Source organism: Heterodontus francisci, unplaced genomic scaffold, assembly GCF_036365525.1.
Source record: "Heterodontus francisci isolate sHetFra1 unplaced genomic scaffold, sHetFra1.hap1 HAP1_SCAFFOLD_121, whole genome shotgun sequence".
NCBI classification, from domain to species: Eukaryota; Metazoa; Chordata; class Chondrichthyes; order Heterodontiformes; family Heterodontidae; genus Heterodontus; species Heterodontus francisci.
Genome location: NW_027140425.1, coordinates 12,686 through 27,276, shown reverse-complemented (window position 1 = coordinate 27,276; position 14,591 = coordinate 12,686).

Here is a 14,591-nt window from a genome sequence, read left to right as displayed (position 1 = left end):
ATCTCTTTGTAGACACTTTATTTACTTCATTGGCTCTAAAGTGCTTTGAGATGTTTGGTGGTTGTGAAAAGCGAAATGTAAGTCTTTTTCTTTATATGGAGATATTAGATCAGGTGACCAAAAGCTTGGTCTAAAGTAGGTTTTAAGGATTGTCTTATTGGAGGAAAGTGATCTGGGGAGGGTATTCCAGAGCTTGGGGGCCTGGAAAACTGAAGGTCACCAATGGTGGAGTGATTAAAATCGGGGATGTACAAGAGGCCAGAATTAGAGGAGCACAGATATCTCGGAGGGTTGTGGGGCTGGAGGAGATTACAGAGATAGAGAGATTAAGAAGGATTACAAGGAATACAAAGACATGTTTAGACATGTGTGTATAAACACAAAGTGTGGTGAATAAGTTTGTTGAGCTACAAGTACAAACAGCATGTGGGAATATGAAATAAAAACAGAAAGTGCAGTAAATACTCAGCAGGTCTGGCAGCATCTGTGGAGAGAGAAGCAGAGTTAACGTTTCAGGTCTGTGACCTTTCATCAGAACTGATGTAAAGATAGGGAAGGATAAAAGGGAAGTGTGCTGACAGTACTGATTAGGGAAGACATTGTCCCTCTGTCCCTCCACACTCTTTAGAACTATGGCATTAAGTCTATATTGCCTCTCCCTCCCCATTCTGCCAAAATGCATCACCTCACACTTCACTGTATTAAATTCCATCTGCCACTTGTCTGCCTATATTACTAGTCTATCTCTGCCCTGTTACCGTCGATTGGTGACATCCTCACAGTCTGCTACATCTCCGAGTTTGGTATCTTGAGTAAATTTTGAAATTTTACTGTGTTCCAACATCCAAGTCATTTATATATGTCACAAATAAAATCAGTGCACCAGCACTAACCCTTGGGGAACATCAATGTCTACCATCCAGTCGTCTGAGAAACAACCATTTACCACCACGCGCTGGTTTCCATCCTTAAACCAGTTTTTTTTGTCTAAGCTGACACTGACCTTTCTGTTCCAGGCACCTCGATTTTTTTATTAACCAGCCTTTTATGTGGAACTTTGTCAAAAGCTATTTTAAAATCCATATCGAGAACGTCCACCGAATTCCCCTCATCAACCTTCTCTCTTACATCATTAAAAACATTCAGTTAGATTAGTCAAACATGATCTGCCTTTTACAAATCCGTACTGACTCTCCTTAATGAACTCAAACCTCTCCAAATACCTGTTAATAATTTCCCTGATCATTGGTTCCAAAATCTTACCCAACACAGTTAAACTGACTGGTCTGCAGTTCCCACACATGTTCTTACAAACTTTCTTGAACAAGGGTGTCACATCTGCCACTCTCCAATCCTCGAGCACCTTCCCTGTATCTGGGGAAGATTGGAGGTTTATGGCAAGCCCTTCCATATCTCCACCCCCACTTCCTGAAGCAACCTGGATGCAAGACATCCAGACCAGCTGACATATACACTCTAAGCAGAGCCGGCCTTTCCAGTACATCCTGCCGATCAATTTTCACCCCATCCATTACCCCTACCATCTCCGCTTCAACCGGTATTTTGTCACATTTCACTTCCTTAGTGAACACCAATACGAAGTATTCATTTCATGTTCTAGCCTTGCCCTGCACCTCCAAGCACATATCACCCTCTTTGACCTGAAGAGGCCTCACCCCACATCTTACTACCCCCTGAAGCCCTTAAGGTGATTGGTAGAAGGATTAGACTGGACATGAGGAGAAACGTTTTCACCCAGAGGGTGGTGGGTGTCTGGAATTCACTGTCAGGAATGGTGATGGAGGCAGAAACTCTCAATTCTTTTAAATGGTACCTGGACATGTACCGAGGGTGCTTAACCTGCGGGGCTGTGGACCAGGTGTTGGTAGATGGAATTAGTTTGGGTGGATAGCTTGTTTGGCCAGCACAGACACGATGGGCTGAATGGCCTCCTTCTGTGCTGTACTTTTTCGATGTTTCTATGTTTCTTACCATTTACAAACTGTTAGAAGATTTTTGGGTTCCCTTTTACGTTAACTGCCATTCCATTCTCAGATGACCACACACATCAGAGCCACAGCAATCTCCCGCACGGCAGCTCATTTAAATAGCCGGCACGGCCTTCCCCGACAACGTGGAGGGGTCAGGCAGTCTGACATCTGCAATGGTTTCAGATGTCTGTGTGCAGGAGCTGGTGCCATCTTTCCAGGGCAACCAGTGCTGCCCCCAAAATTTACCAAATAAATTTGTAACGCCCCTTTCCCACCCCTGATTACAATTACATTAAGTATTTTCCCTTTCCCACCACAAAACACTTACCTTTGAAACGTGACCTTTGGTCCCCCAGACTGCACAAAGTTTAAAGTTGATCCCTTCCCACAATCCCCTAAAGTCCTCACTTTTTTTTTCTTTCCAATGAGTACTACTAAAGAGTCTTTTTATTTAATTCAGTGTAGCTTGTTAAGGACTTTTTATTGTAGTGGGTCGAACAAGGCCCCAAGTGTAATTCGTATTTTTTAAAGCGAGTAACTAAATTAACTTAAAGGTAAGTCATGGCAGGAGAGCTCAGCCCTGTGGTATACTCCTCCTGCACTATGTGAGAAATCAGGGATGCTTCCAGTGTCCCTGGTGACCATGTGTGCAGGAAGTGTATCCATCTGCAGCTACTGCCTACCCGCATTCCAGAACTGGAGCTGCAGGTGGATTCACTGTGGAGCATCCGCGATGCTGAGGACGTCGTGGATAGCACGTTTAGTGAGGTGGTCACACCGCAGGTAATGGCTGCACAGGCAGAAAAGGGATCGGTGACCACCAGACGGAGTAGTAGACGCAGGCAGTTAGTGCAGGAGTCCCCTGTGGTCATCCCCCTCTCAAACACATATACCTCTTTGGATACTGTTTGGGGGGGAATGAGCTCCCAGGGGAAAGCAGCAACAGCCAGGTCTGTGGTACCACGGAGGGCTCTGCTGCACAGCAGGGGAGGAAAAGGGTTGGAAGAGCGATAGTGATGGGAGGTTTCTATCGTAAAGGATGCAGATATTAGTTTCTGTGGCCGCAAACGAGACTCCAGGATGGAATGTTGCCTCCCTGGTGCTCGGGTCAAGGATGTCTCGGAGCGGCTGCAGGACATTCTGAAAGGCAAGGTGAGCAGCCAGAGGTCATGGTCCATATTGGTACTAACGACATAGGCAGGAAGAGAGATGAGGTCCTGCAAAGTTTATATAGGGAGCTCGGCAGAAGGTTAAAAAGCAGGACCTCTGGGGTTGTAATCTCAGGATTACTCCCTGTGCCACGTGCTAGTGAGGGTAGGAATAGGCGGATAAGGTAAATGAATGCGTGGCTGAAGAGCTGCTGTTGGCGGGAGGGCTTCAGCTACTTGCGTCATTGGGATCTCTTCTGGTGCAGAGGTGACCTGCACAAAAGGGACAGGTTGCATCTAAACTGGAACGGGACCAATATCCTTGCGGGGGGGGTTTGCTAGTACTACTCGGGAGGGTTTAAACTGGTCTGGCAGGGAGGTGGGACCCAAAGTAGCAGTCTCTCCGATGAGATAGTTGAGATAAATGTAGAGGTTAAAGGAAGCAAGTCCAGTCGGCAGGACAGGGAGCATGGATGGTCTGGTTGGCTAAACTGCATTTACTTTAATGCGAGAAGCCTTACAGGTAAGGCAGATGAACTCAGAGCATGGATCAGTACATGGGATTGTGATATTATAGCTATTATGGAAACATGGTTGAGGGATGGGCAGGACTGGCAGCTCAATGTTCCGGGGTACCAATGCTTCTGGTGTGACAGAGGTGAAGGTAAGAGAGGAGGGGGAGTTGCACTATTGATTAGGGAGGACATCACGGCAGTACTGAGAGAGGATATCCCGGGGGGAACGTCCAGTGAGGCCATATGGGTAGAACTTAGAAAATAAGAAAGGGGTGATCGCTTTGATGGGATTATACTATAGGCCCCCCAATAGTCAGAGGGAATTGGAGGAGCACATATATAGGGAAATCACAGATAGGTGTAGGAATTATAGGGTTGTAATAGTAGGTGATTTTAACTTCCCCAATATTGACTGGGACTGCCTTAATGCCAAGGGATGAGATGGGGAAGAATTTGTTAAGTGTGTCCAGGATAGTTTTCTGAAGCAGTGTGTGGATGGCCCTACTAGAAAAGGGGCTACACTCGACCTCCTCTTGGGAAATGAGGCTGGGCAGGTGGTTGATGTGTCAGTGGGGGAGCACTTTGGGACCAGTGACCATAACTCTATTAGCTTCAAGATAGTTATGGAAAAGGATAGGACTGGTCCTCAGGTTGAAGTCCTAAATTGGGGGAAGGCTAATTTCGATGGCATCAGACAGGAACTCTCAGAAGTTGAATGGGAGAGGCTGTTTACAGGTAAAGGGACATCGGGCAAGTGGGAGGCTTTTAAAAGTGAGATAAAAAGAGTTCAGGGCCAGCATGTTCCTGTTAGATTAAAGGGCAAGGCTCACAAGTTTAGGGAACCTTGGTTGATGAGGGATATTGAGGGTCTGTTCAGGACAAAGAGGGAGGCATATGTCAGGTATAGGCAGCTGGGATAATGCGAGTCCCTCGAGGAGTATAGGGGATGTAGGAGTACACTTAAGAAGGAAATTAGGAGGGCGAAAAGGGGCCATGAGTTTTTCCTGGCAGTTAAGATAAAGGAGAATCCTAAAAGATTCTATAAGTATATCAAGAGTAAAAGGGTAGCTAGGGAGAAAGTAGGTTCCTTTAAAGATCAGTGTGGCAATCTATGTGTGGAGCCATGGGAAATGGGCGAGGTCCTAAATGAATACTTCTCGTCTGTATTTATCGTGGAGAAGGTCATGGAAGCTAGTGATTTCAAGGGAGGGACCAGTGATATCCTGGAGCATATCAACATTACAAAGGAGGAGGTGTTGGAAGTTTTGAAGCGCATTAAGGTGGATAAGTCCCCAGCACCTGACCAGGTGTATCCGAGGATGCTATGGGAAGCAAGGGAGGAGATTGCTGGGGCCCTGGCAGAGATTTTTGTATCATCGTTAGCCACAGGTGGTGTTGGAGAAATCCAGATTATGCCAAATTGTTGAACAAATTCTCCGGATTCAGACTTTGAAAATAAACACTTTATTGCATGATATCATGGGGTGCACACCTTCCCTTAAGGCGGTCCAGTGCTACTCCACCGGACAAAGGAAAATCCACAATGGATATACAGTTACTCAGCCCATCCCGGCTGGACATAATCCAATCAGAATGGTTATTGATTACATACATTACACATATTACCAATTAGATTACTGATTAATCATCATGTGGCAACGTGATCAGCTCATGCAAGCCCCTGATCACCAATTGATGATCTCAGGCCCCATCAATTATCCTGGAGTCTTCCGACTATCACTTTAATTGGGCCTGCATTCCTGAGGGTGCGGTGCAGTCTGCAGTTACACTGATAAGAGGGGCCCCTCTCGGTGTCTGTGCTGTGCTGTACCAGGCTCAAACTGCGAGCTAACTAACCTGTCCCACAATGCCTCGGGTAAATACTCCATTTTGTACCAATATGTAACTATACTTTCAACTTATATATGAGAGTGTATATATATATATATATATATATACATATATTCGCCAGGATTATATTAATCTACTTACTCAAATAACAGTTATAGAAGCAAAAGCTCAGCAAAACTGCTCCCACAATCCCTCCTTTTATCATATCATGATTACAAAACATCATCGTCTGCAGAGGGGAGAGGTAGGGGTTAAAATGTTGTTAAAGCATAATGTGTCTCCCCCTCCACAATGCACCAGCCGCAAGGCCAAGTTGCCTCGGCAGCCCTGAAGTTATGAAGTCATTTCTGATCAGCTGTCCCTCCCTCCTGCACTGAAGCAAGCTTGTTAGCAATACATGATTGATTAATTTCATCTTAAATGTTCCCATAAAATTCTGTTCTTAAAATTCTAAAATTCCGTTCCCACAGTCCCCCTCTTGACTCTTCAAAACCCTTTTAAGAATCCTTCCCTTGATCCCACCTAGGTGCCTTTAATGGTCTCTATTTGGCTAGAAACAGCCTTCAACACCCAGAGGGGTCGCACTCAATACGTTGCCTGCTTGTGCCACAAGAGGGGCCTGCGGAAACTCTGTAAAGGCATAAGTTTTGCAGGGGCTTCAGTTACTTGTTTATAACATAAAAGGTGGTACACTTATACAATTACCATCTCATTTAAGCTTCACTGTTACATAATCGATTGTACAAACATAACACAATTTCATAAAGAACATGGATCATTCATTTTAAGTATATATGAAAAGGTTATCCAATTACCCTTTTACGGCACAACTAATTGTCCCACCTTTGACAGAGCAAGTTCGAACACTAATTGCTTTTCGGGTAGCTGTCCAACCTGTATTCATACATCCTCTTGCATTGCCTAATTAATTTCTTAAATTGCCAAATTAAGTAGGTCACATCTAACACCATAATACCCAAAACCACTATCAGGACATGGGAGATAATTCTAAACCAGGGGTGTATCTGCACGTCTGACCCCCAGTTCCATAAGTCCTCCTGCCAGGTAGAATCATTTATCTTGTCAATCTCATCTTGTAGCATCTTCGACTGTTGTTCCAGATTGTAGTACACTACAGCAATGACTTCTAGCTGCTGTCTATCTTTACCCAAGCATGTGGGCAATGGCTGAATAGTATATTCATAGTCCTGGAGGTAATTTGTCAAATCCTCCTTAATACTTTCTGTCACAGTTATCGTTTCTGTCTTTTGCTTATGTATCTGTACCAACTCCATCTTCCCTACTCGGGTTGGTATTTGTGGGTTGAACCAAAATGTACTGTTGCTCACCGGGCAGGTCCGTTTATGTCCATACTGGTACTCCTTCACTGTGGTGGTTAAGCGATATCTCCCCTTTCCCATATAGGCCACATGGGTTAACCCTGACAATGCTTTCCTAGTCTCCATGGTGTAATTTACAGTGGCATTAAATACACATTTTGATTCTGCCATTTTATTTTTAGGATGAGGACATATGATCATCTGGTTTTCCAGACTACACTCAGACAATGGACAATGTTGTTCCAATTACCTCTTTTCCAATTTCCATAACATAGGGTAAAATATCGTTGTATTTTATGTAATCTTTTCCCCTTATCACCCCTATATTTTCTACTTTGTTCTATAAAGCTGATCCTGGCCTCTAAATCTAGTGGCACCCATGGCATCGGCAGCCTGCTGCATTACAATCTTACTTAATACACTATACATATTTCTTGCCTGTTCCGTACAATATCCCAGCATTTGCATCTCTGAGATATTGACCAGGACAGGCACAATCTCATGTTTAACATTATCATACAACGCTTCCCCTGGGCTCGATGTACCCACATACATCCATGTTACTTTCAACTTTCCTTATCATCTGTTGCCCAATGGGAGGGGCACAAACAATTCCAAAGACACAGCTCTCAGTTACCCCTTCCCCTTTCTGTCTGGTCACGCAGTTAGCACGGTCATCTGTGGAACACCGTACACACTTCCCATCCAACATGTTGTACATGTCCTGGAGAATCCAGGAGTTAATTTATATTCTTATCATCTCTACTCTTTCAAAATTATCTGTATGGTCCCGTCGTGCTTGGGTTTCGTTCCCCACAATCCTTGCCCAGTTAGTAACCCATCTAATAATAATCCAAATACCTATCAATACGACCATTATTCCCTCATTACCAAATTCCTGTCTCAGCAATTGTTACAGTAATACCTTACTGTCGGGCGGCAGAGTGGCGCAGTAGGGCGGCACAGTGGCGCAGTGGTTAGCACCGCAGCCTCACAGCTCCAGCGACCCGGGTTCGATTCTGGGTACTGCCTGTGCGGAGTTTGCAAGTTCTCCCTGTGTCTGCGTGGGTTTCCTCCGGGTGCTCCGGTTTCCTCCCACATGCCAAAGACTTGCAGGTTGATAGGTTAATTGGCCATTATAAATTGCCCCGAGTATAGGGAGGTGGTAGGGAAATATATAGGGACAGGTGGGGATGTGGTAGGAATATGGGATTAGTGTAGGATTAGTATAAATGGGTGGTTGATGGTCGGAACAGGCTCGGTGGGCCGAAGGGCCTGTTTCAGTGCTGTATCTCTAAACAAAAAAACCTTGTACAACTCTCTGGTCTTCTCAGGGCACCAGCCAGGTAGCTGGATATCTGAGATATTCAATATTACCGGTACCAACTAAAGCTTTATATTATCATATACAATTTTATTAGTTTTTATTATCGCAAGTCCATTTTCTGGTCCTGTAGTCAAGGCCGGGCAAGGGAGATCAGTCACTTGTGGCTGTTGGGTCGTAACCTTACTTGTTAGTAATTAAAATGTGGGGGTAATCGTGGTGATTGGAGCTTGTTGTCCGTTTAATAAATTTTGAATGCTGGTTTGATTGCTGGCTCCTTTTCTTATACACCCCCCAATTTTTTTATTTATTTTTTGACACAAAAGGTCCCTTGAGGGCTTTTGCTGTCAAAATCTGACACACCTGGTAGATTAAATTGTCCACTAAAATAAAAGCAAAATACTGCAGATGCTGAAAATTGTCTCATTGATAAAGATGCTGTGATATTTGATGTCTGCAATTAAGGTCCTAAATTCTCAAAGCTGCTGGATCTCTCGCTGTGGCATTAATTCTCACATGGCCTTTCATCACCTGCTTAATAACAACCCACAAAGAATCCATTGTGGCTCTGCCCCTGAGCCCAATGGGTTAATTTGTCCAATTCTATCTGTCAATTTGGAAATTTAATGTTTAATAATGTCCAATATATATAAATTTTACTCTCAGCAATGCAAAATTGTGTGGTGGGTTAAATGGAAAAACAGCAGCTGCAGCGGGGTTTTTTTTTCAAGGGGTGGAGCAAAATCGTCTCAGCTGCGTCACTTTACAAAACCTTTTTCTTTGATCGAAAAAACCACACTCCATTTGAATCTTTTTTTTAATCCTTTTGGTATCCTTAGGGTTGCTCTCCTTTGAAGTTGAAAATGCCACAAATGCTTCCGTTGCTTTCCAAATAACAAATCACATCTGCACACTTACACTGGTATTCCACTGTCATGCCACATATTCTGAACTCTCAGGAGATCTTATCAAAAGATCAAATATCAGCGGTGAGGAAAAGGGGGGATGGGGGAGCACTGGTGGTGCCTATCTGAGATCTTTGCTTACCTCCCCCTGCAGGGTCCTGATGTCTCAGGTTATGGCCAGACTTTCAAATGTAGCTCTCTTAAAAACTCATATCTCCAAGAGAAAACTATCAATTGCTAGTCTTATCTACACTTTCCTGACTTTCACTGGAAAATTCGAGGCTTCTTGGAAATTAGCTGTTTATTTCACTATTTGTTTATCCCCAGAATTCCTTTATTAGCGCTTGCATCAGCCAGATCTGATTGCCAATTCCCATTAATTATAATTCTCTCTCATTTTGAGCCCTGGAGAACCTTTACAATTAATATTCATAATTCCTTAAAACAGAAATCAAACATTTCCATTTGATTCCAGACATTAGTGTATATTGTTTATGTTTTTTTTTACCTTAGATGACATTTTAACTCCTTAAATAACTTGCCAAATTAAACTGGATTTTCGACATCTCACATTATTCCAAATTCAAATAACAGTAAATTTCCCTTTGAGTGCTTTAAATAACCACCCAGATCAATTACATTTTGTTTATAGATTCCAATTTCTTATGCCCAGACTTGGTTGTACTTTTTGTACGTTAAAGACAGAAGTGCTTGCAACTATCTCTTCTTCTCAAGCACTTTGTCTCATTGATAAAGATAGTTGCAGCAGGGTTAATTTCTTGCTTGTCTCCAAGGGGGCGGAGCAAAGCATTCTCCGCTGCGTCGCTTTACGTAACCCTTTTGTTTTAATGGAAAAGAACTAAATTTCATTTTAAATGTTTTTTTTTATCCTTAAATAAGAGGTTCCTAATCCAAGGATTATTATTTTTTTTAAACAAAGATGATTCCAAATTCCAATTCACTGCAATAATATTTAAAAATCAAAACTGCCAATGTTATATGAGTGAGTCCTCTGTCCGGAACTGAAGACTCCTCCAAAATATGACATAATAAACTTGTAAGTTCATTGTGGCAACAAATGAAATTTCCAGTTCTTCAACTTAAACAGGTCAATTAACCTTAACAGTATTAATTCAATTCAGACTTATTAACTTATAATACTTATAACTACACACAGAATAGAATAGCATGTGCTTATTTTAAAACATAGGTAAATTACTTCATTTTTCTTGTTCTTCAGGCGCCTTTCAAATGACTGTAATAAAACCAAAAACTAAAGAAAAAGTTATTTAACATTCTTACAACAAAAGATTTAACACTAGGTCCTTCCACAAACTTTAATCTTTCCCATTATCTCCTTTTTTTTTAATCCTTCTCTCCCTTAAAACAATATTCAATTCCTGACATTTGCTACTTAAAAACAGTCAGTAAAACATGTCTTTAATTTAAACTCAAAAAAAACTAGAACAGATTTTAAACTGGAACTCCAATTAAAGCAGGAGTTGTAAATTTCAAATTGGATTTCTGCCAAACATCTTCAGACCGTCAAGGTTGAAGCTTATCTCTTAGAAAATTGTTCATTGTCTTTTCACAGTTGCAAAACCAATTAAACATAAAACTTTAAGTTAAAATATAATTCCATTTTATATCCCATTCCTGGGTGCACAATCTTAAATTGAAATGAACACACTCAACAATCACTTTTCACACTCACTCAATTCCAAACAACTTAATAGACTCATGCTTTCAACACCAAAGCCAGACAACAAAGAGTTAACGACAGTCAGTTCTACAGAACACAAGCTGTACATCCCAGACATTCAATTCATTCGCGGAAGCTTCCAACATTCTCACAGTCGAATCAAAGATACAGTAACTTGTTTTTACTCTAAAACAGACCTATCTTTAAAACACATATTTACCGTGGTGCTTCTGCGTCTCCTTCGAGGGGTCAAACGGACGTGGGTCGCCTTTCTCCAGAGGACACGAATTACTTGTCCCCGGGGGCGACCCTTCCCTCTTGGAAGCCGTTGAGTCCAGATTTCCTTCTACTTTCTCAAAAACCTTCTTCACTTGCGAGTTCTTTTCTATGAATCAAGTAGCATTAAAACAAAAGAAAACGAACAAGACACAAGAAAACGAATAGACACAGTAACACAAAGAAAGGACGAACCACACACAAGGAGACAAACAGGCGCAGTTAATGTTAAATTCTCAAGGTCAGCTAACCGGCTCACCCCTGTCTCTCAGGCCAACGCTCTTCCGTTCTCCCTCCGTCTCACAGCCTCTCTCTCTAGGGCCAGATCCCGGCTCATGTACTCAGGAGCAACAATCACGTGCCTGTCGGGTCAGTTTGGTATTAAATTTAGTTACAGCCCCAGTCGTTTACCGTCCCAGACGGTTGTCCTAACTCCTTTTGTCCCACAGCCTCTTTACTCCACCCGGTGGAGGAACAGCCTGTGCAAACTCAAATTAGGATCACCAAATTCCCGGAATTTGGTGCTACGCCAAATTTTCTAATTTTCTGGATTTTCTACTTTAGGTTCCGAATCCCTGTTAGGTTCGTTTAGGATCCCATACAAAAGGGATCCTGCCGACTGCGCCAAACTGTTGGAGAAATCCAGATTATGTCAAATTGTTGAACAAATTCTCCGGACTCAGACTTTGAGAATAAACACTTTATTGCATGATATCATGGGGTGCACACCTTCCCTTAAGGCGGTCCAGTGCTACTCCACCGGACAAAGGAAAATCCACAATGGATAGACAGTTACTCAGCCCATCCCGGCTGGACACAATCCAATCAGAATGGTTATTGATTACATACATTACACATATTACCAATTAGATTACTGATTAATCATCATGTGGCAACGTGATCAGCTCATGCAAGCCCCTGATCACCAATTGATGATCTCAGGCCCCATCAATTATCCTGGAGTCTTCCGACTATCACTTTAATTGGGCCTGCATTCCTGAGGGTGCGGTGCAGTCTGCAGTTACACTGATAAGAGGGGCCCCTCTCGGTGTCTGTGCTATGCTGTACCAGGCTCAAACTGCGAGCTAACTAACCTGTCCCACAATGCCTCGGGTAAATACTCCATTTTGTACCAATATGTAACTATACTTTCAACTTATATATGAGAGTATATATATATATATATATATATATATATATATATATATCGCTAGGATTATATTAATCTACTTACTCAAATAACAGTTACAGAAGCAAAAGCTCAGCAAAACTGCTCCCACAGTGAGGTACCGGAAGACTGGAGGATAGCTAATGTTGTGTCTTTATTTAAGAAGGGCAGCAGGGATAAGCCAGGGAACTACAGGCCGGTGAGCCTTACATCAGTGGTGGGAAAGTTATTGGAAGGGATTCTGAGAGACAGGATTTATATGCATCTGGAAAGGCATGGTCTGATTAGGGATAGTCAGCATGGCTTTGTGCGTGGGAAATCATGTCTCACGAATTTGATTGAATTTTTTGAGGATTTGACCAAGAGGATTGATGAGGGCAGGGCGATGGACGTTGTCCACATGACTTTAGCAAGGCCTTTGATAAGGTCCCACATGGTAGGCTGGTCCGGAAGGTTTGAACACATGGGATCCAGGGTGAGCTAACCAATTGGATACAAAAATTGGCTTGGTGATAGGAGGCAGAGAGTGGTAGTGGAGGGTTGTTTTTCAGATTGGAGGCCGGTGACCAGTGGTGTGCCGCAGGGATTGATGCTGGGCCCTCTGTAGTTTGTCATATATATTAATGACTTGGATGTGAATGCAAGGGGCATGATTAGTACGTTTGCAGATGACACCAAAATTGGTGGTATAGTGGACAGTCAAGAATGTTGTCTCAGGTTACAAAAGGATATCGATCAACTGGGAAAGTGGGCAAGGGATTGGCAAATGGAATTTAATGCATACAAGTGTGAAGTGATGCATTTTGGGAAGTTAAACCAGGTCAGGACATTTACAGTGAATGGCAGGGCCCTGGGGAGTGTTCTTGAGCAGAGAGACCTTGGGGTGCAAGTACATTGTTCCCTGAAAGTGGCAACACAGGTAGACAGGGTGGTGAAGAAGGTGTCTGGCATGCTTGCCTTCATCAGCTGAGGCATTGAGTACAAGAGTTGGGACGTCATGTTGCAGTTGTACATAACGTTGGTTCGGCCACACTTGGAGTACTGTGTGCAGTTCTGGTCGCCGTACTGCAGGAAAGATGTGATTAAGCTAGAGAGAATGCAGCAAAGATTCACAAGGATGTTACCTGGTTTGGAGGGCCTGAGTTATAAAGAGAGATTGGATAGGCTGGGTCTGTTTTCCCTGGAGCGAAGGAGGCTGAGAAGGGACATGATAGAAGTATATAAAATTATGAGAGGCACAGATAGGGTAGATAGCCAGAGTTTGTTTCCCATGGTAGGGGTGACTAAAAATAGAGGGCATAGATTTAAGGTGAGAGAGAGGAGGTTTAAAGGGGATCAAAGGGGTAAATGTTTCACACAAAGAATAGTGGGTATCTGGAATGAGCTGGAGGAGGTGGTGGAGGCAGGGACAGTAGCAAAATTTAAGAGGCATCTGGAAAGGTACTTGAATGAGAAAGACATAGAGGGATATGGAATTAATGCAGGCAGGTGGGATTAGTATAGATAGGCTTTATGGTCGGCATGGACACAGTGGGCCGAAGGGTCTGTTTCTATGCTGTACGACTCTATGAGAATGCTCCACTTACCTGTATTGTTTATTTTCAGGTTCATTTCATTTTCTGTTCATCCCTCCCCATCTCCCCACCCTCCCCCACCCTGCCCCGTCTTATTAGTTTAAAGCCTTTACCATCTCCCTATTTACCCTTTCCACTCGGACACAGGTCCTATCCCGGTTCAGGTGGAGTCTGTAAACTCAGTATAACTCCTTCCTGTGCCAGTACCGGTGCCAGTGTTTCATTTAAAGGAACCCCTCTTTCCCACACCAGCTCTTTAGCCACACTTTAATTCTCCTGATCTGACTGTTTCTTTGCCAATTTACATGTGGTTTGGGAAATAATCCAGTGATTATTGCCCTTGAGGTCCTGCTTTTTAATTTAGCTCCTAACACCTGATATTTCCTCAGCAGGATCTCCTCCCGGTTCCTACATATGTCGTTTGTTCCAACATCGACCACGACAACTGGATTATTCCCTCCCCTTCCAAATTGCTCTCCTGCCACCATAAGATATCCCTTACCCTGGCACCTTGTAGACAACGCGTCCGACAGGATTCTCATTCATGTCTGCAGAGGACACTATCCATCCCTCTAATTATAGAAACCCTTATCACTACCACATTCTATTCTGCTCTTTCCCCCTTGGACAGTCTTCTGAGCCACAGTACCTTGGTCTATATTGTGACTGTCCTCCCCACAGTCTTTCTCCTTGTCCTCACAGGTAACAAGTACATTGTACCTTTTGGACAGGACCTGTGTTTGAGGAACCTCCTTCTCAATCTCTCCTCAGTCCTCACCATGCTGCTCCCTAATGGT